This window comes from Choloepus didactylus, chromosome 7 (assembly GCF_015220235.1).
Source record: "Choloepus didactylus isolate mChoDid1 chromosome 7, mChoDid1.pri, whole genome shotgun sequence".
Lineage (NCBI taxonomy): Eukaryota > Metazoa > Chordata > Mammalia > Pilosa > Megalonychidae > Choloepus > Choloepus didactylus.
In genome coordinates, this window is record NC_051313.1 from 150,540,606 (window position 1) to 150,566,230 (window position 25,625).

Here is a 25,625-nt window from a genome sequence, read left to right on the forward strand (position 1 = left end):
GCTTTAGCATCTTTTAAGTGCCCTTGGCCCTAGCCGGCGCTGCAGCATATGAAGTTCGTCTTAGGCATTCTCCTTTTTCCCTGTTTACTCAAGGAACGGGGTGGCGGGAAGGAGGGAGGTCGACGCAGAATGAATAATCGAGGCTCCACATGTCGCCTTTGGGGTCCTGTGCCCCATCCTAGAAATGAACAATGATGTTCCCCAATGAAAAGCCTTTTCACAGCCCTATCAGCTCTTGCAGAGACAGGCATTAAAAACAGTGCTGAGGAGCTGACATGCCCTAAAATGATCCCCAGGCTTGCCCAACAGCGGGATATCAGACCCCGGTGCTCGACTCGCCCCAAACCCTGCCTCTCAGCCTCAGGAAGGGTGGAGCCCACCTCACCGCCTCCTTATATTCTTTTGCGGAAGGGGTCTTCCCTGGGAGGCTAGAGAAGGAACCCCACCTTTACCCGACCAGCTCCTTCCTGCAGTCAGCGGCTCTGTCCCTGGTGCCTGGGCTCTGCCCCCCTTCCCTCTCTCCCTCCTCAGGCCCCCGTCAAACCCCCACCTCACAAATAGCAGAAAGGGAAATGGCCATCATTCCCGAAAGATTCCTGAATTATGAGGAATCTCCACCTATCCCTGCCCCTAGGGCAGGACCACAGCAAGTGGATGTCCCGAGGACCATTTGTTTCCTTGTCAAATCAACATTCTTTATATAATGACACGTTTATTTGGTAGAGGTGGTCATTTTTTAAAAATGAATATTATATATCTTTCATTTGTGTCAAGAATAAGGGATTTATTACATGCACTCGTTATATGTGATTTTCCAGACCAACAATTTATTGCCAGCCATAAGCATGTCAAACTGCCTAAAATGGAGGTAATAAAATAAATCACGCATTTACAATAAACAGCACTACACTGGGCATAATTCATCTTTTACATTTTAGCTGACTCGGACTGTAGGTTTTAGGCAACTCTCAGCTCCTGATCTGAGACTGGTGGCTGGGTTCCTGGTCTCACTGTAATCACTCAACAGAGAGAGATCCCACAACAACTCTTTCCTCTGAAAGGCTGCACCCGGGCCAGCTGGAGAAGGGACATAGCACAAAGGGCCTCTGAGTCACCCAGTTTCACAGTCAATGACTGGGGAACGGTGAGGTTGTCATCAGCTCCCTGATGACAAGTAGCAGAAATCTCTAGAATATTCGGGAGGGTATATAAAAACCCCTGTGAAAACACCAGAGAGAGCTTCTTGAAGGATCAGGTAGAATCTTCACCCTGAACTTTTGGTATCTATGCCAGTTTGGCAGCCTTCCCCCTGGGAAGTGAAGGCCCAGGGAAGCTTGTGTCTCTGGCTGAGTTCTTGTGCTACCTGTTTGGGGCAGCTGTCACTGGGTGGGAAAGCTGGATGTGTTACCTAGAGTAAAGGAACTTGTATCCTTTGCTTCTGTCTGTGGATACACTTCCATAAGTCACAGAACTGTCCTCTTCAGCAAGAATGGACTCAATATACATATCAGCAGTTATGTAAGGCGTTGACATGGAAAGCTGGGTTAACTGGCACCAGAATTCAGTTTATCCCCGTGAGGCATTAGCATCCCTCCGGATTGGTGGTCCCAGAAAATTCTCCACTGGACATCCCTGATTGTCTTTGAACTAATTGCAGGGGAAGGATCTGGGTTCTGCTCCAAAGTAGTCACTTGAAAGAATCCCTCTAGTCTCCTTCCATGTAGCCCTGCTCCTTCTTCTTCCCGGCGGGGAGGAATCTTCCAAGCTCTCCTGGTATCAGAGAACCCCCAAGTAGGTTTCTCTCCTCTTAACCCTCCAGAAGCTTCAAAACCACACCACAAAGGCTGAGGCATGGCTTCCAAGTTCAGGAGGCTCCTCTTTTTAGAAATTTTTGACAGGGTTTGGGTAGAAAATCTCTCTGTGCATAATAATGAGAAAGCTGTCAGGTGAAATGACATTCTGACATTTGAAGGAATAGTCTCATGTAATTTTTGGTTGTGTAAGGGCAAGAAGCCTGCAACTCTGTCTTCTTGTTAAAATGACAAGGAGCAATGAGCAATTTTTCTTTTCTTTCTTCTCTTAATAAGTAGGGAGCAATGGGGAACTTACCAAATAAGACAGCTGTTCATGTAGGAGAGAAATGCTTCAGTGAGGTGCATTTTTATCCTTCATCATCATCACCACCACAATCCTCATTACCATCATCACACACTTAATATGCATGTGAGCTGAACTCTGCCACAAGCTGTCAGATGAGCTCATTGTCATGGTCCCCGAGTCTGGATTGTAAAACCCAAGGCAAGTTATGCTCAGAGGCAAAAGGAAAATTAGATTGAATACATTTAGGTGTATAATAAATTTTCAGTCTAGCATTACACATTCTACTAGTACCTTATATATCAACACATTTGGGCAACCTCTAAGTCTCATGTCACTCCAGTCTGGAGGACAGCAAGGAGATGTGGTCAAGATCACAGTAATCATCGAATCAGAGCCTGCATCTAGGAAATATCCCAAACTCAGCCCCTTGTCCTCTCACACCATTCTCTGCCAAGCCCTGGCTCAGCGGTGGGTCAGGAATTCTCCCTGAGGTTCTCTGAGCCTGGAAGAGCTGCTTCCTCTCCTTGGATTCCTCATAGTCCCAACTTGTCCTGTCCTGAGGTTTGTCCTGCTGGCCTGCACTGATCTGGGTGATTCGGGGACTTGTTGCAGCAGTCGATCACCACTGTTGAGATCACTATGGTCTATTTACCTTAGAATGCACCTGCAGTTTGGGAGAATTTATATTGAAGGAGACCTTCCCTGAAATGCCTTTTTCTGGCCAACTTTACTTAGAAGGATGGCCCTATGTGGAGAAGGAGCTCTTATTCAAAGCAGTTTAACCACTGATTAGTTCTTTGTTCCAATGGGAGATGTTTGTTGCAGATAGGGTTTCTCAACTTCAACACTACTGATATCTTGGGCCAGATAATTCTTTTTAGGGAGGCTGGAGGGGGGCTGCCCTGTGCTCTATAGAATTGTTTACTGGCATCCCAAGCCTTTGGCCATTAGATACCAGTGGCACCCCTCCTCTAAGTTATCATCAAACATGTCTCCAGTGTTGCCAAATGTCCCTGGGTGGGAGGGGGGGGTGAAATCACCCTTGATGGAGAAGCATTGTTTTAGGTGTACTACAGGTAACCATTTTTATCCTAACAACAATAATTATACAAAAAGCAATACCTAAGGTTTTAGATGGCATGCAAAGAAGCTGGGCTCTAAAGGAATTTCAAGGTTTCAAGTTCCACCCACTCCCACCCCCACCCCCAAAGCCTTTGGAACATTCTAAAAATCCAGGGTAGTTTATATCATACCTGTGGAATGAGGGAGAGGTAATGTGAGGATAAGCCCAGAAGAGCAGAAAAAATCTTTGGGCTAGAAGTCAGGACACCTGGTGCTGATCTTAGCTATGACTTTGGAGTACAACGATGAGTAAGTCACCTTGTTTTGGCCCTTCATCTCTGCATTCTTAGCATCAGACCAAATCTGTGGTTTTTCACATTTCTTCTGCTATGACCCATGTAGACATTCAATACCCTCCCACCAACACACCCAGTTTTGACGGGACTGGGAATTTAATCTGCCAGCTAAGTGCAATTTCTAGCTTCCCATTGCTGATCAAGACTTCTCAGAGTATGCTGACACCCTGGATGAGAACTGATCAAATAAGTAATCTCTACTATTGTTCCGAGCTCTCAAACTCTAGAATCAAGGAAATTTCTTATTCTGTCCAGCTTACCAGTCAGCCAATAACAAAGAACATCCTTGACCCCCAATTTCTGAACCAGTAGACAGCTCACGCTCCTAATTGCCCCTTAATATCATCTGCCATTACGAGCCATTGCTCTAGCCCAGCTGGTAATGAATTCACTCCATGCCAAGAAGTTTTCCTGTCAATGAGTCATCTATTTTTACAAGTTGCCGGTGGTGATACTAGAGCATCACTTACAGGCGTATAAATATTTTGGCATCTGTCTTTGTCAAAAGATGATGTAGAGCCCCCATGACTCATGGGATTATCCTGTTACCTACCTCTCCCTAAGCCCACCCTCATTTCTAGAAATTGTCTTCAGTTTTGATATGTCATCATTCCTATAGGGTGTTGGTTTGAAATCCTTACATAAGAGCAAGATTTTCCTTTTTCAATAATTGTATGACAGGCTAGAAGAGTTTATGATTCATGACTGCAATCCATCTCTTTACTCTCTGTCCTGGAAGGGAGGTCTTTATTCTCTTTTTTGCCCCAGTTTTCTCACCCAATCACTTGTTGCTCCATTCATTAGACATCTATGGAGCCTCAGCTACATGCCAGCTCAGTAGGTTCTCGGTGTATAAAGATGAATTCGATTAGGGTCTTCCCCTCTAGGACTTCTCAGTCTAGTAAAGGCTATAGACCCAAACCAATAATGGCCCCGCAATATGATAAGCAGTACAAATGAAATAAGCTGAAGTTATATGGATGGTATAAAAGAAAATGACCCATTTTTCCTGGTGATGCAGGATGCTATGTAGAGTTGAGTTGTGTCCTACAAGATGGGTAACAGTTTGCTGTGTGGGATAAAAAAGCATAGTACTTCATGCAGAGGGATTTTGAGTACAAGGCATGGAATTTTGAAACAACATGGAATGTTTAAGGCTTACAGGTGGTCCCAGGTTTGCAATTTATGGCATAGGTGCATGTGAATGTGTGTAAACCTGTGTGAGTGTATATGTGTGTGTGTTATGGGAAAGAAGCTGATAGCAGATGAAAGCTGATAGTAGATGAAAATGAAGTAGACTGAGAGAGCATGGAAGGACCTGCAAGGCATGACAGGAGAATGGAGAAACTTTGGAGGATTTTAAGCAGGGGGATTACCACCGTCAGATTTTTCTTTTGGAAAGATACCCAAGGAACAGAGTGTAGGATAACTTGCAGAGCAGAGGGTGAGAGGGATGTGGGTAGTTCCAGTTAGAAGATCTGTAATGGTCCAGGTGAGATGGGAGACAGGTGAGAACAGATAACCGTGGGTAGTATTGATGGCCATCGGGATGGGCAGAAAGGATGGGTTTGAGAGACATTTGGGAGACAGACTCAATAGGACCTGATGACTTCCTAGATAAGGGAAGTCAGGGACAGTGGGAAGTATGCGATGACTTTCAGCTTTCAGGCTTGGGGGTAAGGTAGATAAAGGGACCATTTGCCAAGAAGGGAAATCCAGAAAAAAAGGAGCAGGTTTGGGGGAAAGAGAGTGACTGGAGTATGTCGGGTGTGTGGTGCCTATGAAATAGCCAGGTGCAAAGGTCTCCATTTGCAAAAGGAAGCCTCATCATGGAAAGGTAATTTTAATTAAAGAAGCCCTTTGAAATCCTCAAATGAAAGGTGCTTGGAAACGCAAAGGATCATTATTTCAGTCTATTCCATATACTCTCCTCAGTGTCTCATCAGTTTTTCATGAAAAGAACTTTCTCCTAGTCTTAATTTTAATTGCCTCTGATGCCCACAGTGGCATATTCTGGGCATTAAAACAATGTTTTGCAAAAGCAGGATTTGGGATGGGCTCACCCAGGGAAGATTCTGAAGTGACAGTGCAGGCAGCCCAAACTCTGAGAGGTGAATAAGTGTCTGTTCTTAGTCCTATGAGTGTTAGACTCCACCCCTTTTCACTGAATCACTCAGCTAATCCTCACCCCCGTTTTTTGCATTTGCTTTGTTTAATCAGAGTTGGAACTTCTCTACCACATTCACGATTTCTTCAATATGTCTGTCCTGTGCACCTTCTCCGTGGCAGGTGCTGGTGCTTTAAGATTGAACAAGATTAATGTGATCCCTCACAGAACTAACTGTCTAATAGTGAGGAGAATTCTTAAGGTATCTCACCATCCAGAGAAAGGATCAAGACTGAATTAAATAGTCTCCAAGCAGATCATGTGCCTGCAGGAAATAAATGGACACTGTCTCTTTAAGATAGCATTTGGAACAATAGTTTCTCCTGTCAGAGCTGATGCCCAGCATGAATCATCCCTTGTATATAATCTTCTACATCCTGGAGATTCAAAGCTAGAGCCTCCACCTCCCCCTGCTAAAGTGCTTATGTGGCTTTATTACTATGATCATTTATGACTTGCATTGCTGCCTCAAAGTAGAAGGGCTTGAGTATGAGCTGGGAGCTCATTTCAGACCAAGGGAAGGAAAATGAAATGCTGTTAGATCCATACTTTAGTCCCATGTGGAGATAAATGTTTAATCTTCCTGGCATGCTGCTGGAAAGAAGAATGTCTGCCCTGGTTGTGGCACCAGAGGAAACACGCCCATTGGAAGCAAGGACACAGGTTCACTGTGCTTCAAAAGAAGAGCTGCTCATTAGAAACAAGAACAAGGCTATCCCTGGGGGTGTCGTTAGCAGAACAATGCTTTTCTTTACCTTGATTCCTGAATTCCCTTCCAGTCCTTGGCTCCCTCCCCCTCTTGCGTCCTCATTACTAGGCACCTGCTGTTTCAGGTGCCATTTTGGATGTGGGGGATTTATAGATACATCTGTCCTCAGAGGACTCTCCGTTGGTGGTGAGAGTGCCCTTGACCCCCCGAAGCTAAGGAGATCCCCAGTGGTTCAGGTTATACCCCCTAATTGTCAAGCCCCTTTTTGATGGGCTTAGAGATGACATGGAGCTCTACTAGGGTTTGTCTAGATGTGGTTAATTGAGTAGGGACCAAGCAATATTCTGAGGCATGGATGGGATAGATCCTGTTGGCTTGTAGCTGGAAAACTGGTTGGCTGCTGGTGGATTAAACCTACCTACCACCACTCCTGCCATAACCAGAGAGAAGGGCTACCCAACTTGGTGCCTGGGCCTACCTATGGAATGGGTCAGGTGGAAGCCAGTGAGTGATTTGTCTCCCATGTTGTCCAGCCCACAGGACCTCCTCTGCTGCATTGGTGTCAGGCTTGGGGCAGAGAACCTTTGTGAGAGGTCACTTGTGTTCCCATTACGGAAGGCAGCCCAGAGGAGGACCCGGGGACCTCAGGGGCCAGGCTGGGTAGATCTGATCATCTACTTGGTTGTGGGTTGAGCACATCAGAAAAGCCCTGGTTTTGATTACTGTACCATCTTGCTTCCAAATGTCTTCTGCTAACATCTTTTCACCATAGTCTTAATCTTATATTAAGCTAATTGCTAAAAAAAAATCTACTTTCAGAAAACGTTTTGCTATGTTTTCTTATTTTTTCTTAAAAACCTTTTGTTGCACATGTAAATTGTCTTTCCTTTACCTTTGATAACTTCTATTAACTTCCATCAAAGCCTTCACAAGAACAATAAAACACCAAGTCAACAGATGAGAAAATTGGTTCTCCTTTTCCCAAAGACTGAAAGCATCAATTTCAAACATTTCTCAGGTGGGAAACGAAAAGGAGATACCCATAAGGAGTTGAGTTCCTCTTTGAAAGCTACAGGTATTATAAATGTTAGGAACTAAAGAAGATAAAACTGCTGTGGGATAATAAAAATGGGGTGTCTAATTGGACCTGGGGAAGTAAGGAGGGGTGAAATCTAAGCTGGGCTTGGAGGGTACATAGGATTTTGCCAGACATCTGTGCCTTTCCCACCTCTCCAATTTACCAAGATTTTAAATAGGCTAAAACAAACATGTAGGGTAAATATAAAGAATAAAACAAGAAAATGGGGAGAAGCAAGTAGGAATGAAGGGGACATGCCTACCCCTGTTTTAATATTGGGAAAGGGGAAATTTGGCCCATCTCAGATATGTGAACTTCCGTTCTCTTTTGGGTTCTGTGCTAATTTCATGTGTCAACTTGTCTGGGTTATGGTGTCCCATTGTTTGGTCAAGCAAACTCTGGTCTGATTATGAGGGTATTTCATTAGTCAGTTGATCTATGGCTGATTGCATCTACAATCAACAAAGGCAATTACCTTCAGCAATGAGCTGAGTCTCCTCATACAATTGTCGGTGGTCTTAAAAGCCAGAACTGAGGATTTCAGCAATCAGAACAAATTTCTGCCTCTTCAGTCAGCCAGCTTCTGGAGAATTAAACTTCACCTTCAGCCTTGCTGATCCCCATGGTCATATGAGCCAATTCCTAGAATAAATCTTATACAAACACACACACACCACACATACTTACATATATACACATATGTATGTATTTATACATACAAACACACACATGCACATATATATTCTGTTAGTTCAGTCTCTCTGAACATGATTTGCATCTCTTTCCTTCCACATTTTTTTCAATAAATGGGTATATGGGTTTCTTTTTGTCTGTTTGTTTAGGATAGGGTATTTTAATTTTGCTTTTAAACAAAAAACAGTTCTCACACTGCATACACCACTATGTTGATATGTAAAAATTAAAACATGTTTTTAAAATTTTTTATCATAAAAATAATATGTATTCATTTTAGGACAATTTTAAAATATAGACAAATTGAAAGAAAATGAAGTCAAAAGCACCCCAATCACACACAAACAACCTTCTGCTCCTCTGTTCTCCACTCCCGTTGCCAGTGTAGTAGGTATCAATTTCAGTCTGCAAAGCCAGGGATGCCAGATATATTGTATGTCTTTATCACCTTTAAATTAACATCACTCCAACTCCGAGCCCAATTCCACTCATCTGCCTGGATATTCATGCTTAGTTATTAGTAGGGTTTTCCTTTCCATCAACTGGGATTATGAATGGCCTTGGGGGCTTCTGCAGTAACAAAAAGCCAGGAGGTTCCCCCCCTCCAGTCACCGTCCTTTCTGCTGACCTTAGACGTCCCCACAGTCTCCCTTGCATTATCCTGGCAGACCCCAGTGCAGAGCTTTCCCCTGCTCCCGAGGTTTGGAAATTGGGTGCCCAGCAGCCAGTTCCATGCATGGATCATGATGGACTGGTGTGGGACAGTAGGGTGGGGTCCGGCCACTCACAGGACCACATCTCTCCATTCTATTTGCACTGTAAGGAGAGGGGACACACTCTCTCCCTTGTTACACTCAAAGACCCCTTGCTGCCATGTGGTAATTGAATTATGGACCCAGTTTAGACACGTTCTTCATCTTAATCCACATTCCTGTGGTATAAACCCATTTACAAATAGGACCTCTTAAAGATGTTATTTTTAGTTAAGGTGTGACCCAACTGAATGAGGTTGGATCTTAATCCTATTACTGAAGGCCTTATAAAGATAAAGCCATAGGAAGGAGCCAGAACCTGGAAGTCAGTGGGAACCTGGAAGAAAAGGAGAGGACATTGCCATGGGATGGGAAAGCCAAGGAACCCAGAGACTGCCCACCTGCAAGAACACTACTAACCCCAGGAGGAAACAAGTCTTCTAGACTCTAAAACCATGGGCCAATAAATTCTCAATGTCTAAGCCAACCTACTGTGTGGTATTTGTCAAAGCAGCTCTGGCAAATTGAGCACCCCAGGATCATCTTTCCAGTCACTTACAACTTTTACAAAAGACCACATGACCAAAAGGTTTCTGCTTTCAGATAGGGAGCTATTAACGACCTGGCTTCCAGCTTGAAAGAGGAGGAGAGGGAAAAACATAACAAAACCCTCCACACATTAATATGCAAAAAAATCCTCTACATATAGAATTGCTACAGCACCCAGGTGTGGTCACTGGAAGGTGGGGAGAAAATGAGAACTACTGGGTCAGAGGAGGCTGTGTTTATATAGTAAATCCTACACATTGAGGGAATCAGTAAATTATTTAAATATATTCAACTCTTTCCATATGTCCTTTTCCTCATCTTAAAAAAAGAGATGTATCTTCTTTGCTACCTTGTGAACTTCAGGAGAAGCAGAGAAGAATGCAAGCCAAGACACACCCCTGTGATGAAGAGCCAAGAGCTAGGTGTCTGTACTTATAGATATCCTTTTCAATTGAGCTCGTTTCTCTTGACTTCAAAAGTGTTCGAGTCTTCTTACGACACCATTTTTACAAACATGAGCTTTGAAGTCAGACAGACCAGGTTCACCATTCCCTAGGTGTGTGGCCTGGACAAGTTAGGTGGCTTCTCTGAGCCTCGATTTACACACCTGCAAAATGGGGATAACAGCTCCCTCACAGGGGGATGCGTTTCATGTGGCTAAAAGTGCAGCGTCTGACAAAGAGTTAAGCACTCAGTAAACAGGAGCTTTTGTGTAAAATTACCAAGAGTTCTAACATATACCTCCCGTAGTTTGATCTTCTAGGAAGCCACAACTAATCTCCTACTGGCCTTTTGATGTTAAATTCACGGTTCCCATTGACTTGCTTCCGTCTTTTATGCCCTAAGTCTCCACAAAGAGTGGAGCTCCCCTAGTTGGACCCTGGAAGCTTTGCCTGGCTCCACTTCCTGCTATCTTGGCTTGACCTTTCTGCCCAGGAGCTCCACAAAAAACTCAAACCCTTCTGCAAAGCTGAACCACACATGCTCTGCCCCATGGATGTTTTCTTAGAGGGAAGGACAGTTTCTGAAAAAATGTTCATAGTAAGGGGATGTGGTTCCATCAGGGGACACAATCCTTTCATCAGAAAAGCAAACATCTCAGATGCTCAGCTTCAAGGGTATGGGTGATGTTGGGATGTTGGGGGTGCCCCGACCTCCAGATCCTCCAATCCGTCTGGCAGCCAGGAAATAGAAATTAAATTGGCAGAGCTCTGTGTAAGAAAAGATAGCACAATCCTGTTAGAAAATGCCTTACTATTCCAGAGGCTCAATTATGCCGGGTAGCTATTTCTCTCTGTAAGACATGTAAATACTACACCACAGCTGCTGTACTTGGCACAGTTGCCTTCCAGCTGCTGCAGAGCCCAGAAACTATGATAGCGTCACCTCTCCCGGTAGATCCATGCCATGGGGACATCAGTCTATAATCACAATAGGAGCGAAAGGTCTGCCAGGAGCACACACAAAAGGAGCACAAGAAAAATGAGGAGGGACTGGGAATCCTCCCACTTCTCTCTATAAGTTGTTCTCCGCCTCCTCTCTTCGTAATTATATGAAACTTCTTTCCTAGAGACTCTAAATGTCCCTCAGGGTAATTACTCATTATTATAGCCTCTACCATCTACCAGTGCCACTGACCTCTGTTGAAAATGATAGAGAGTGGGTGCCTTTGAATATTTGTATCAGCCAGGCTATTGTTTTAAGATTCCACCTCAATTGAATTTAAGATACACACATGGGTATCATTTGGCAATAAACCAAACTTTATTCAAGTTAGGCAATTTTCTTTGAAAGAGAGACACTACAATGAAATACTGGCAAGGAAACAAAAGCTAAAATAAAACAGAAGTGTGAAACACTGAGCAGTTGAATTGAAAAAGAGCCCTGATATCAGCTAGAAAATAATATATCTTCTATATGTATACCTACCCCATCTGCCCTGAGGCTTGAAACTTTATTGTTATATCAGACCCTTATAAAAGGCATCCATGGAAATTGATGAAGGTATTTGGATAGCACAAAACTCTCTTTCAAACTACTTATCTTAAGTTCTTCTTAACTTTTAAATCCAATGTTCCCTGAAAAAAAATGCTTTCAGTTAACCATGATGAAGCAAATTATTCTTTAGAAAGGGACTTGATTTAAAAAACACATGTGGACCAGCTCTTGGCGGTCTTGGCCATTGAATTGTAATGGTGTGCCTAATTCTGTCTTAAAATCAAATGATGCCCTAGTCGTGGGCAATATTAAACTCATGAAATGCTGGGTGTTTTTTTAAAATGAAGTTTTGTTTATTACAAAAGCAATTACATGCACTTTACTGTAACACCAGAAAATATAGATGAGCAAATGAACCATATTAAGAGCTATAATTCTAATCATCTAGAAATTACCACTGATTGTCTCTTGGTGCATTCATTCTAATTTTTCCATATGCATACAAATATATAAATATACATCATATGGGTCCCCCATATGCATGAAAATATCTATGCACATCCTATGTATCTATGCACATCCTATGTGCACACATGTAAACATTGTGCACATTCTATGTCTTCCAGACACACCAACATACACTTCTTCCATGTGCACATAGACACGTTCACAGCATGCAAACACATGCATACAAACACACGTGTTTCATGTGCACAAGACATCTGTGCTTTCCATGTGCACAAAACATATATGCATATAATGTATTCATATGCATACAAACGCATGTATATCATGTTCATGTAAACATACATGAACATCTTGTGTGTCTTTGTATTTGTATTTATCTTTTTTTTGTTTAATGGAATGATGTGTAACCTAGTCTTTGTAACCTGAATTTTCACTTTGTGTGGTTTTCACTTTTGCAGTGGACACAATCTGTTGCAGCATGATTTTTAACAGCTGTCTGTGCCAGTTTGAATGTATTATGTCCCCCCAAACACCATTATCTTTAATGTAATCTTTTGTGGGCAGACCTATCAGTGTTAATTAGATTGTAATTCTTTGAGTGTTTCCAAGGAGATATGCCCTACCCAACTGTGGGTGATGACTCTGATTGGATAATCTCCATGGAGGTGTTGGCCCGCCCATTCAGGGTGGGTCTGAATTAAATTTACTGGAGCACTATATAAGATCAGACAGAAGGAGCAAGCTGCTATAGCCAAGAGGGACACTTTGAAGAAAGCACAGGAGCTGCAGATGAGAGACAGTTTGAAGATGGCTGTTGAAAGCAGACTCTTGCTCCAGAGAAGCTGAAAGAGGACAGATATACCAAGTGCAACTAAGAGTGACATTTTTGAGGAACTGCAGCCTAGAGAGGAACGTCCTGGGAGAAACCCATTCTGAAACCAGAACTTTGGAGCAGACGCCAGCCACGTGCCTTCCCAGCTAACAGAGGTTTTCCGGACACCATTGGCCATCCTCCAGTGAAGGTACCCGATTGCTGATGTGTTACCTTGGACACTTTATGGCCTTACGACTGTAACTGTGTAGCCAAATAAACCCCCTTTTATAAAAGTCAATCCATCTCTGGTGTTTTGCATTCCAGCAGCATTAGCAAACTAGAACATTGTCTAATTCTGCATTGCATGGGTGCTTAGCCTTTGATCATTGATCCCCTGTAGTTCGACATTTAGGCAGTTTTCTGCATCATTTTCCATGGAACATCCCTGGGCCTGCCATCATGTGAAGCAGAACCTGTCTGCAGATCAGAATTAATCACTCACTTTTCCAGACTCCTGTGCATATGTACTTGGTTGTAGCATGCTGCAGCCACGAATTAGAGTTACTTATGTAGATTTATAGTTTCCCACTCTCTCTTTGCTTGGGAGCAGAGCTGTGCCTGGAGGCAGGGTTCTGCACTTGACTTACTTCTGCATTCCTCAGCTGCAATTCCATTCCATCCGGTTTGATTCACATTTATTGAGCTTTGTCCTGCATGCTTGCACATCGCAGGTTCTCAACAAGTGTTTTTTGAATGGGGAAATATTTCCACAAAGGGAATTCCTACAGAAGAAGCCAGTGGGCTGACTCATTATTTGTTTTAGAGGCAGTACATTGCAGTGGTTTGAAGCAAAAGCTTTGCAATCAGACAACCATGGGTTCAAGGCTTGTTTCTAAGATTTAGAAGATTGATGGCCTCATCCTTTAACTCCCCAACCTCCGTTTCCTTATCTATAAAGAGAGGTTAGTCATGGTACTTTCTCCCAGGGATCCTGAAGATTATACAAGATCACACACGTAGAATAGTTGGCTCAGGGTGTGGTATGCAATCAATGTTAACTGCTGCTATTATTATTGGTTATTTTTTCCTAAATACAATAAATGAAAAATAAAGACCACGTGCTAAGCTCTTAGTGGATCCTGAGTTGAATTTAATTAAATCGTTTCTCAGCATAAGAAGGAATAAGAGGGTGAAAAAGAAGAACAGAAATTTCCCAATGACATAGTTTTCTGAACCCCTGCAGAGCCCATCGATCCAAAATCGTTGACCTGGAGCACTGGTGAGCGAATCTGTTTGAGGCTTTCTCAGGGATATAATGATAACTCCATTTTCAGGAACTGCACAGTGCATTTTATCAGGCAATTCAGTTACTTGTTTGTGTGTATGGCTTTGGTTTCCAGACAGAGAAACTGCACTGTAGAGAATTGTTTAAAAGTGATAGCACACTCTTTCAGACTGCTGGACCATATCCACACTCAAGAGCCGGCATCAGATTAATCTAGAATGTACAGGGAGTGTTTGCCAGTCTGCCAGAAACCATAGCCCTTCCCTTCTCAGGCTTTGCCACATCTCGCTACCAGTTTCCGTGACTTTTTAAGCAAGAATGCCTCTGTCGTGGAGGTCGTTACATTCCAGAATGCATAGGAGGCCCCCAAAGAATTTTTTTAAATGCATATTTCCAGACCCTACCCAGAGACTCTGATTGAGTGGGTCTAGGGGCCAAGAATATGAATTCTGAAGCTCTCGGGAGGCTCTGATTTAGATGGATCACGGATCACACTTTGAGAAAGTCTGTTCAAGGAGTTTTACAAAGCACCTGCACAAGAGAAAGTAAGCATCGTGTTTCTGGATTCTCTTCTTTAATTCCTTAGGAACACCCTCTTTTTAAACTCTACTAAATACACAATGTGAGCACATACTGAGTAAAAAGCCCATGTTCTAATAAAACTGTCTTTCAAAGCTCTGGAAAATTAACTGTTAGTCTCAGTTGCTCCGTTCATTAAATGCAGAAGTCTCAGGGCTCTGTGAGATAGACAATTATTTTTTCTAAGGTTTTGGATCATTTCTGTTGCCAAAATGTTTTGACAATCAAAAATTGCTACATGAGCTCTTAGTAGTAGTATTGTACTTTAACATTTTCCAACAATAAAACTAAGACATCTGATGGTAACCACAGCTAATATTAAGTATAATAAAAAAGCCCTTTATTTTCCCAGAAAGGAAGAAGAGTCCAGATCTGTCCAGTGTGTATACTGAGAAATAAAAACCAAAATACATTCCTCAATATCTGTGTTTAGTATTGTTTTCTTATGTTTGACACTGTTGCTAATTAAAAATTCACTTTATTTCCCATGACTTGCCTTCAGCAGATTTTATAAATCATTGCTAATCAGCATGTTGTAATCCAGTCACCTGGTAGACAGCTTGTTTTGAATCAAATGTCATGAAATCACCTTGGTGGCCTTGTTTTACAATGTGTTACAAAAATACCAAATGCTACAGGTTGCGTACCTTAACTTTTATGGCAATTTTAAATAATATGTGGACATACTTCTATACATAAACATGTAATAGAAGGAGTGATGTTTAGTGGAATGAGTTTTACACTGCATTTATTTCCTATCTCTACTATGTTCTCAGGGAGTAACCTTGGGCAAGTCACTTCAACAATCTGACACTCGGTTTTATCAAAAGTTAAATAAGGAACATTTTTTAGATTTCTCTGATCACTGCTTTGGGGCACCTTCTAACAGTGTATGAATAAAGAGTGAGCCAATGGCCCCTCTTAGTGTCCTAGGGCTGCTTTAACAAAGTACCACAAACTGGGTGGTTTAAAATGACCGAAATTAATTGTCTCACAGTTTGGGAGAGCAGATGTCTGAAATCAAGGTGTCAGCAGGGTGTGCTTCCTCCAAAATCTGTTGGGCTCTGGTGATGACTTTCCAGCAGTCCATGATGTACCCAATCTCTGCCTGTTACATGGCTGTCTTCTCTCTGCCAGTCTCCTACTGTTTATGTCCAAATCTCCTCTTCCTATAAGGTCACCAGTCCTGGTGGATTGGGATCTACCCTAACGGTGAGTTGGCTTCTTCTTAAATAGCAACATCCTCAAGGATCTGCATTTTCAAGTAGGGGGTGAGGACTCAAACATATCCATTGGAGGCTCACAATTCAATACATAGCAGACCCACGCACATACCTCTCCCAAGACTTTCCTGCAGTTCTGAGGGTGCAGGATCCCAAAGTGGGGGGACTGAAATATCAATAGCAGTCACTAGTGAGGAACCACCATGTCTCACAAAGTCTCAGAGAAACAGCAGGCTGAGTGGACCAGGTGGGAAACCCCAGTACCTCCCATGCAGTGGTGGCCTCCAAAAGAGATGCCCTGCTTGTGCTCAGCAGAGCAGCTTGGAGAGTGGCAGCACTAGCAAAGTTTGCACAAGCATGTGTGAGAATTACCTACAGAGATTACAATTACTTGGGGGCTGGGGAGCAAGTGAAACCATAGTCAATGCACACCGAATGTGCAACTACAGACTATTTTACATTTATAATAAGTCTGCTCAGAGAAGACATAGGTTATTGATATCTTAAATTTTTAGATGACAAAACATAATTGGAAAACATTTAATGTCCTACTTGGATATATATGTATGTTTGTAGTATATCTGATAATCCTAGAATTTGTGTTTAAACTACATTTGAAAAGCAGTCTTAAATGCAAATTAAAGCCATAGTAAGATGCCACTGCACACATTTTAGCATGGCTAAAATTAAAAAGAGTGCCCATATCAAATGTTGGAGAGGATATGGAGGAACTGGGAATCTCATGCACTGCTGGTGGGAATGTAAAATGGTACATCCACTTGGGAAACAGTTTGTCAGTGACTTAAAAATTTAAACATATACCTACCATATTTATGACCCAGGCATCTGCACCTGGGTGTTTGTCGCAGAGATGAAAGCCTACTATGTCAGGAGACGTGTACGAGAATGTTGACAGCAACTTTATATGAAAACATCTTGAATGTCCATCAACAGTTCAATGGATAAACCAGGTATGGTATGCAATGGAATATTACTCAGCAATTAAAAGGAATGAACTGCTGATATATTCAACAGTATGGATGAATTCAAAATGATTATGCTGAGTGAAAGAAGCCAGACAAAAATAAGAGTATGTACTATGTGATTCTGTTTACATAAAATTCTAGAAATGAGGAAGCTCTTAGGGTGGTGAATTTGTTCATCATGTTGATGGTGCTCATGGATTCATGGATATATTCAAATCTCAAAACTTATCACATTGCTCTCTTTAAAAATGTGCAGCTTAAATATGGAAATGAGACCTCAATAAAACTGCTAGAAAAGCAAAAAAAAAAAAAAAACAAAAAACTGGCACCTGGTGTGTCAGACTATACTTAAAGTTGCCCTAAAATTTTGATACTAAGATTTATGGATTTTTGGCCTCATAAAATATTTGTAAGATTTCCAGAGATTTCTGAGGCCATTTTAATTCTCTTTCCTCTTGCATATGCAATTGGATATTAGTTATGGTTTAGAGTTCCATGAATACGATGCCTAAGGCATATTTAAACACCCAAACCTATGTTCTTGAAGTTACCAAGGCATAATTCCAAATTCAGGGCCAGAGGGAAGTATATTAAAAAAAATCAAGGCCCATAAAATTTAAATTCTCCATTGGGCAAGCTATTCCGGCAAGCCAGGGATCTCAGTAATAATTCACAGAGACCTTGCTCAGCCCCATTTCCAGGACTACACGGCCCATCGGGCACCCAGGAGAAATGTAAGAGGAACTGCAGGTTATTGGGCCACCTGTCCTCTGGAATCTGGGTGCCTCTGGATAAGCTCACACCACCCAGCCGAGTTCAGTGAGCTGATGGGGGAGCCTGGAAAACACAGGCTGATTCCTTTAGCTGCTCTGATCCTAACCAAGCTGGGGACACACTCAAAATGGGATCATCCTCTTGATTCCACCAGTGGAAGAAAAGGGTGCCAGCTGCCCCAGTCTAGACAAATGTTGCACTAATGATTTGACAGAAGCCCTCAGGCTCAGAAATCATGAGTAAGTTCGCCCATCATCTGTTGTGATTCTAAAACCCCTTCTGTCTATAAATGCAAGCTTTGATCTTTTACCTCTTTGCATGGTTGTTTTCAAGAAAAAGAGGAAAATCCATGAAGAAGAAGCAGGCCCAGTGCTGTATGTGTGTGTGTGAGTGTTTGCAGTGGGGAAATTTAGAAGGAAGATTTGGGGGCTGCTTGGTTCAACTACGTCTCTGAAAGTAAAAATTTTCTTTTCAGTGGTGAAAGCTTGTGCTTCAGTTTCCTAAGGCTCCCAAAACAAATGGCCACAAACGGAAAGACTTAAAACAACAGAAACGTATTCTCTCATGGTTTTGGAGGCCAGAAATCTGAAATTAAGGTGTGAGCAGGCCATGCTGCTTCTGAAGGCTCTAGGGGTGAGCCCTTCCTTGCCTCTTCCAGATTCCAGAGTTTCCAGGCATTTGTTCACTTGGGGCCATTTCACTCCATCTCCCCATGGCCGCCTCCTGTTTTCTGTCCTCTGTCTGTATCTTTTCCTCTTCTTATAAGTGCAATCCTCACTGCATTTAGAGCCCACCAGTTAATTTAGGATGGTTTCATCTCGAGATTCTTCACTTAATTACAACTGCAGAGACCCTTTTTCCAAATAAGGTCACATTCACAGGTACTGGGAGGGAGGACATGAATATATATGGGGACCGGGATTCAACCCCCTCCACCTTTCAAGTTGTGCTTTTGCAAGCAGAGCTGATGTGGTTGTGTAGGAGAATGTCCTTATTCCTTAGAGATGTCTGCTAAGGTGTTCAGGAAAGAGGATAACGATGTCTGCAATCTACCAACAAATGGTGCAGGAAAAAAAAAATGATCATACATAAAAATAAAACAAAGGGGATAAAATGTTAAAGGCTGTTTGGGCATCCGTTGTATACCTCTTCCGCTTTCCTTTAGATGTGAAAATGTTCAAAATCAAGTTGAGGGAGAAACAAGCACAATTCCGTCATAGTTTATTTGCCATTTAAACTAAGTCATTTTTTCTGTATTTAAGTTTGACACTGCTTCAAAACATTAAAAACCTTGAGTTCATATAGATATATTTAATTTACATTTAACTTGAGAAGATTTTATCTAAAGACTTTGGTTTTGTATTTTATCTCTTCTTTTATACAGACAAATCTTAGTTCCTGAAAACATTATTGTAATTACTTATTTGCTTAATCATTAAATCTATTCCTACCAGCAATATAATGTTGAAGAGGTTTAATATTACTTTGCATTTTCTTTTTGAATCCAATAGGGAAATACAGTCAAAGCACTGTGTTCAATCTTTTATACAGAGTAATATAATAATAATTACTCATAATAATCTATTATGAGTAATAAACTAAGCTCAAAAAATATTTAAATAATAAGGAATAAGGAGTATGGAATGTTTTGGTTGTTCTTTTTTATTTTTATTTTTATTTTTTTCTTTATTTTGGAGAAATGAAAATGTTCTAAAATTGAATGTGGTGGTGAATGAACAACTATATGATGACACTGTGACCACTGATCGTATCCTTTGATGGATTATATGGTGTGTGAATATATTTCAATAAAATTGCCTTAAAAAAGATTTTTAAAAATGTAAAAAAAAGAGCACTGTGCTCAAGTCACTTGAAACAATCCTTTTCCCCATTATATTATCAATTTGTAATACAGTTAGGTTTTGTTTCCATTTGTTTTAAATTTGAGGCATAGTTTTATTTTATTTTCTTAATACATAAAATGTTTACATGGTTCAAAATAAAAATTACATAAAAAGGTAAACTCGGAGCAGTCTTACTTTCACCCCAATACTCAAATCTTGAGTCTCACCCTCATTCTCTGTAAGAAACTATTTTTATTGGTTTCTGATTTGTCTCTCCAATATTTCTTTTTGCAATAATAAGAAGATACAGAAATACACACATATATATGCATATATACAATATCCTTACACGCCCTTTCTTTTGCAAAATGTAGCACACTATGTACTATGTTTTACACCTTGCCTTTTTCACTTAGTATATCCTGAACACCCCGTATTAGTATATAGAGATTGCCCTCATATTTGTCAATACTTACAGCTTCATGTAACCCCAGAGTGTGGGCATACCACACTTTATTTAATCAGTTCCCTGTGTATGGACATTGGGTACTTTCCAATATTTTGCTATTACAAATAATGCTATAATAAATCACCTTATAAGTAAGATATTTCAAGCACATACTTAGGACAGATTCCTTGAAGTGGAATGTCTGGTCAAGTGTAAATTCAACTATATTTTTCATATATAGTAACAAGTTCTCCTCCAAGGGAATTGTAACATTTTGTGATGTTACAAGCAATGAATGAAATGGCCTGTTTCCCCACAGCCTTGCCAATAAAGTATGTTGTCAAACTTTAAAAATTTATAGTTTCAATTTGCTCTTCTTATGAGTAAAACCAAGCCTCTTTTTATGTTTAAGGGAAATTTAAATTTTTTTTCTCTGAAATGTCTGCTTATGTCTATTGCCCATTTTTCTAATGATTGTTGGCTTTTTTTTTAATCTCTAAGCATTCTTTATATATTAATGACATTAACCCTTTAACATTGAAATGGATTGAAAATATTTTCCCATTTCTTGTTTTTTGATTTTGCTCACAGTGTATTTTTTCCACATAATTAAAACATATTTTATGATTGTGCCAGTTCCATGTATTATGTCCTCCAAAACGCCATTATATTTTATGCAATCTTGTGTGGGCAGACGTATTAGTGTTGATTAGATTTTGGAATCCTTTGGGTGTTTCCATGGAGATGTGATTCAATCAACTGTGGATAAGACCTTTGGTTGGATAATTTCCATGGAGGTGTTGCCCCACCCATTCAGGGTGGGTCTGAATTAAATTACTGGAGCACTATATATAAGCTCAGACAGAAGGAGCAAGCTTGCTACAGCCAAGAGGGCCACTTTGAAGAACGTACAGAAGCTGAGAGGGTAGCTGCAGATGAGAGACAGTTTGAAGATGGCCATTGAAAGCAGACTCTTGCTCCAGAGAAGTTAAGAGAGGACAAACGCCCCAAGAGCAACTGATAGTGACATTTTGAAGAGGATCTGTGGCCTAGAGAGGACATGCTGGGAGAAAGGCATTTTGAAACCAGAACTTTGGAGTAGATGCCAGTCATGTGCCTTTCCAGTTAACAGAGGTTTTCCAGACACCATTGGCCATCCTCCAGTGAAGGTACCCAATTGTTGATGACTTACCTTGGATGCTTTATGACCTTAAGACTGTAACTTTGTAACCAAATAAACCCCCTTTATAAAAGCCAATACATTTCTGGTGTTTTGCATTCCAGCAGCATTAACAAACTAGAACAAAGATAATAAAGGGAAAGTACAGTTTATCAACAAACAATGACAATTAGACTGACAATAGAACTCTCATTAGAAGCAGTAGGTGTTAGAAGTTGATACAGAAACATCTTTAAAGCACTAATGGAAAAACCACTCAACCCAGAATTCTATACCCAGATAAATTATGCAAGTTTAAGGGCAAATTAAAGACCATTTCTGCCAGGCCAAGTGTAAGAGCACTTACCACCCACAGACCTTCACTCAAGGAACCAGTTAAAGTCATACATTAGCAAGATGAAAAGAGAACCTAGAAGAGAGAATGACATGCAATAGCAACAGTGAGCTCAGAACGTTGAGCCGCAGGCTGGGGTCTTTGGAAGCAGATGCTGGGAAGAGCTTTGGGTGCAAGTTGTGCATTAGGTACCAACCCCTTTGAAGGAGGTGAGATGAAATGGGACTGGAAGAGAAAGGCATCCAGCTGCCTCAGCCAGCCTGGCAGGGAATGCGGGGAATGTCCTGTCAGGAAGAAAAAGAGGTCCTTATGCCCTGCCTCTCTCAGACACTCAATCTAATCGTGCAACTTCCGACAAACCCAAATTGAAGTGCATTTTGCAAAATAATGGGCTGGCATTCCTCAAAACTATCAGTTTATGACAACAAGGAAAGGCTGAGCAGGAGTTACAGACCAGAGGAGATTAGGGAGACATCACGACTAAATACAGCGCCAGATCCCGATGGGGTCCTGGAGTGGAAAAACTGGTGGAAAAACTAGTGAGCTCAGAGTAAAGTCTGGGATTTAGTTAGTAGTGATACACCAATACTATTTCTTAGTTTCCACAAATGTATCACAGCAACATGAGATAGTAACATTGGGGGAAGCTGGGTGAGGGGTGTACAGGAAAACGCTGTTCTATCTTTACAGCTTTTCTGTGAATCTAAAATTATCTCAAAATAAGTTTACTAAAAATAAAATGTTGGTCAAAATGGACAGAAACATACTCAATGGAATTGAAGCAGACATGTGGAAATCTCTTTTTCCCCCCTCTTTCTTCTTTCAAGTCTAAAAAAAATTATTTTTCAACCTCCTTTCAGGGAATTCTTACTTTTACCTAAGTCAGAAAGATAAAATTGGAGTTTCTATTGATTTAAAGAATAACAATTTGTTCTACACTAAGATATTCTCATTAGGATCAATGGCAAACCACCCCCACCCCTGCTCCCACCCCTGTTGGAATTCTGCCACCATCTCCGAGACAGATTTAGTATTGCCCTTCTAATGGCCCGTTCTTTCAGTCATGGGGGTCAAAAATGTCACCACATCCGAGCGGAAAGATGAGAGATGGCTCAACTGTCTATAAATAGTCAACACCGTCAAGATGGCCAAATCCATTTTTGCATTGTTGAGCCTCCTTACCACCCATTTAAAACTGAAATAATTTTCAAGTTAAGAAAGAACTGTTCAATGAGTAATGATGCAAGCATGGCACTTAATTCCTGGAGAACAGGAAGAGCTGATGGAACTTACCAATGACTTCTATGTGTTACTGATTTTACATTATAAAGAATGTCTTCCTCACCCCTCTGACACGGCCAGTGTTTGCACCATACCAGTTAGGTTGCACCATCCCAGTTAATGAAACGCCATTTTTTCATGAAATGTCGGAATCATCTGTGTCTCCTCATTTTCTCTCACACACTATATAATTTGTCAGGAAATCCCATTGGCTCTTTCTTTAAACTGTAGCTGGAACTTGACCCCTTCTCCACTCTTCCGTTGCTGTCACCCTGATCCAAGCTAATGACGGCTCTTCAAGAATTATTGCAATAGCTGTCTAATAGTGATTCCACTTGCTCTTGCCCAAGAAAACAGGCAGAGCTATGCTGTGCAATGCAAGCTGGGTCATGAAATTGCCCTGTCCCGTCATCAGTGGCTCCTCATTTCCTTCAAAGTATAATGAAAGCTTCTTCTGTGGACCTTCTCAGCCTGGCTTCTGACTGCTTCTCTTCTCTGCTCACGTCCCATCTCTTACTCTCTCCCTTACTCCCTCCCCTGTCTCCCTGGCCTCCAGAGGGTCCCTCTGGTATGTCAGGAAGGTCCCCAGCTCTGGGTTTTCATCCTGGCTCTTCTTCCAGGCGGGAAACCCCCAAGCCCCTGGCCAGGACATCTTCATATCTCATCTCCTGCAAATCTTCACTCAAATGTCCCTTCTCAATGAGGCTGACCCTGACCAACCCCATTTAAAGTGAGGCCTCCCTTCTCATCCCTTGTGGCTCCCCTTACATATTTCATTTCACCTTCTAAAACCTTCTAACAGTGTGACTCATGGACCAGCCAGCTTCATGTGGGAACTTGCTCAAACACAGCATCTCAGGGCCCTCACCCAGACTTACTAAATTGGAATCTACACTTTAATGAGATCCTGCAGGTGGATTTGTAGGCCCATTGCAGTTTGAGGAGCACCATTCCCACATACAGTATAATTTACTTCTTTATTGCATTGATTATTTATAGTCCCATTCTCTCTAGTAAAATGTTAGCTCCACAAGGGCCAGGACTTTAGTTGTTTTATTTCTGACAAATCCCAGAGGCTAGAAGTAATGGGCACTTATTTGCTTAATGATGAGTGTTTCTCCATAAATATATCTAAAGAAATTTATTTCTACATTACTTATCAGAGCCAGCGATTTCAAACAATAGTCTTGGATTTAAGTCTGGGTGGGGAACAGTAGAAAATAAAGAAAAAAAAATGTTCACATCTTCTAGGCATTTAAAGAATAACATTCAAAGAATAAAGCATGAATAGGAAAAAGCAAATGCAAAACCCATGGGAGATGGAAACATAAAGAGAAAGAGAAGCCAAAGGGGCACAATTGAATGGCCAACGGAATCCTCTCCCTTTCCTTGCTCATGTACCCCTTCCTTGTAGGCTGCTCCTGGCAGCCCTGACAATGGAGTCAGACAGCAGGGAGGACCCCGAGCGGGGGGACAGGAAACCTGATGGATGATTTCAGACTTGGCACCAACTCGTGGTATACAACCTTTAGCATCCCTCAGTGTCTTCATTTGTAAAATGAATGAGTTGAGCCCAAAGACCCCCTCTGGTGGGACAATTCCCAGACCTTCCCAATCCTTTCTAGGGGAACAAGTCCCAAGAGATATTCCTTCCTTTCTTTTCCTTATCTGTGGTGCTGATTCTGTCCTTGACTTGCCCTGAATTTCAACAATGAGTGGCTATGAAACCAAGCTCTGTGTAAACCCTACAAGTTTCAGCCAGACAGTGTCTATATGTGTGTGAGGGGTGTTGGGGGGTGACCCTATAGTGGGTCCCAGTGCCTGGCTGAGCCACCCCTGCCTGCTACAACCTCTGGTCTCCTTTTCCCCTGAACATACTCCAGCCTGAAGTTTGGCCAGGAATGGTGGACTGACATTTTTGCTTCCCTTTGCCCCATCCACAACTTGCTTTGGGAATCATGGTCTCTGTGCCTTCTTCCATTTTGGGGCCTCACTAGAAAATACATATATGTATAGATTTAGTAGACAGGAAAGCCCTTCAGTGCTAATGCTCTATGGGTGTGAGATCCAAACCAATGAACACATTTTTATTGGGTACCTACCATTCACTGAAGGCTGCAGGGAACTGTCCCCAGAGTGCTCTCTTGCATAACACTGGTTTTGTGGGAGGTCCAGTGATGTTACTTGGAGAAAAGTTTGAGAAACACTGGGCTAAACAGTCAAACATGTTCCTTTTAAGCAGTGTTTCTCAGAGTCTAAAGATACATGTGTGTGGGAAGCTTCCAGAAGGGAGGATGCAACATGATACGTCTTCCCATACTCATGTGACCCTTCAAGTTTCCCTTTTTTTTTTTTTTTTGATGGCTCCTGCTTCAGGTTTATTTATACAAATAGCACAGGAGGACCCAGCACCATGCACATGGCAGTCTGGGAGTCACACCATCCCTTCCATCCTCGGAGAGCTCTACTCAGAAGACTTCGTGGGGGCCTGGGCACCTTTGGGAGCCTGACCAGTAGCAGTAACCTGAGCTGGAGCTGGAGCCTGGGCCTTCGTTTTATCCTTGGCCTTGGACTTGGGTCAGCAGAGTCTGAGACCCTTGGCAATGCGTGCCCGAGCACACTTCCCGAGCTTGGGGTGGGCAATATAGGGCAGGCGATTGAGCTTGTGGCTGCTGCTCTTTGAGATCTTGGGCTTGACCTTCTTGGGCTTTACAAGAGCCTTGATGGCCTCTGCACATGCATCCATGGCGTTGGCATTGTTGGCCTGCATCTTCTTCAGGCCCTTCTTGTTATGCTTCTTGGCAAAATGCATGTTCCTTAAGAACTTGGTGTCCACCCCCTTAAGAGATTCATATCTTTGTGATCAGGGCTTCTTGATGCCATTTCTGTGCCATTTCCGGGACTGGTTGTGTGTGGTATGGTTCTTGGACTTGACCATGTCTGCACCCTCGCCCGCAGCTCCTGGAGTGCTTGGGACCAGGAAAAAAAGGAAGGTTCCCTTTTTA

General features: G+C 41.9%; 1 pseudogene; it reads right to left on the reverse strand.

The window, feature by feature from the left end:
- Window positions 1–1,226: 1,226 nt before the first annotated feature.
- Window positions 1,227–25,558, reverse strand: LOC119540198 (annotated as a pseudogene).
- Between the last annotated feature and the right edge of the window lie 67 nt (window positions 25,559–25,625).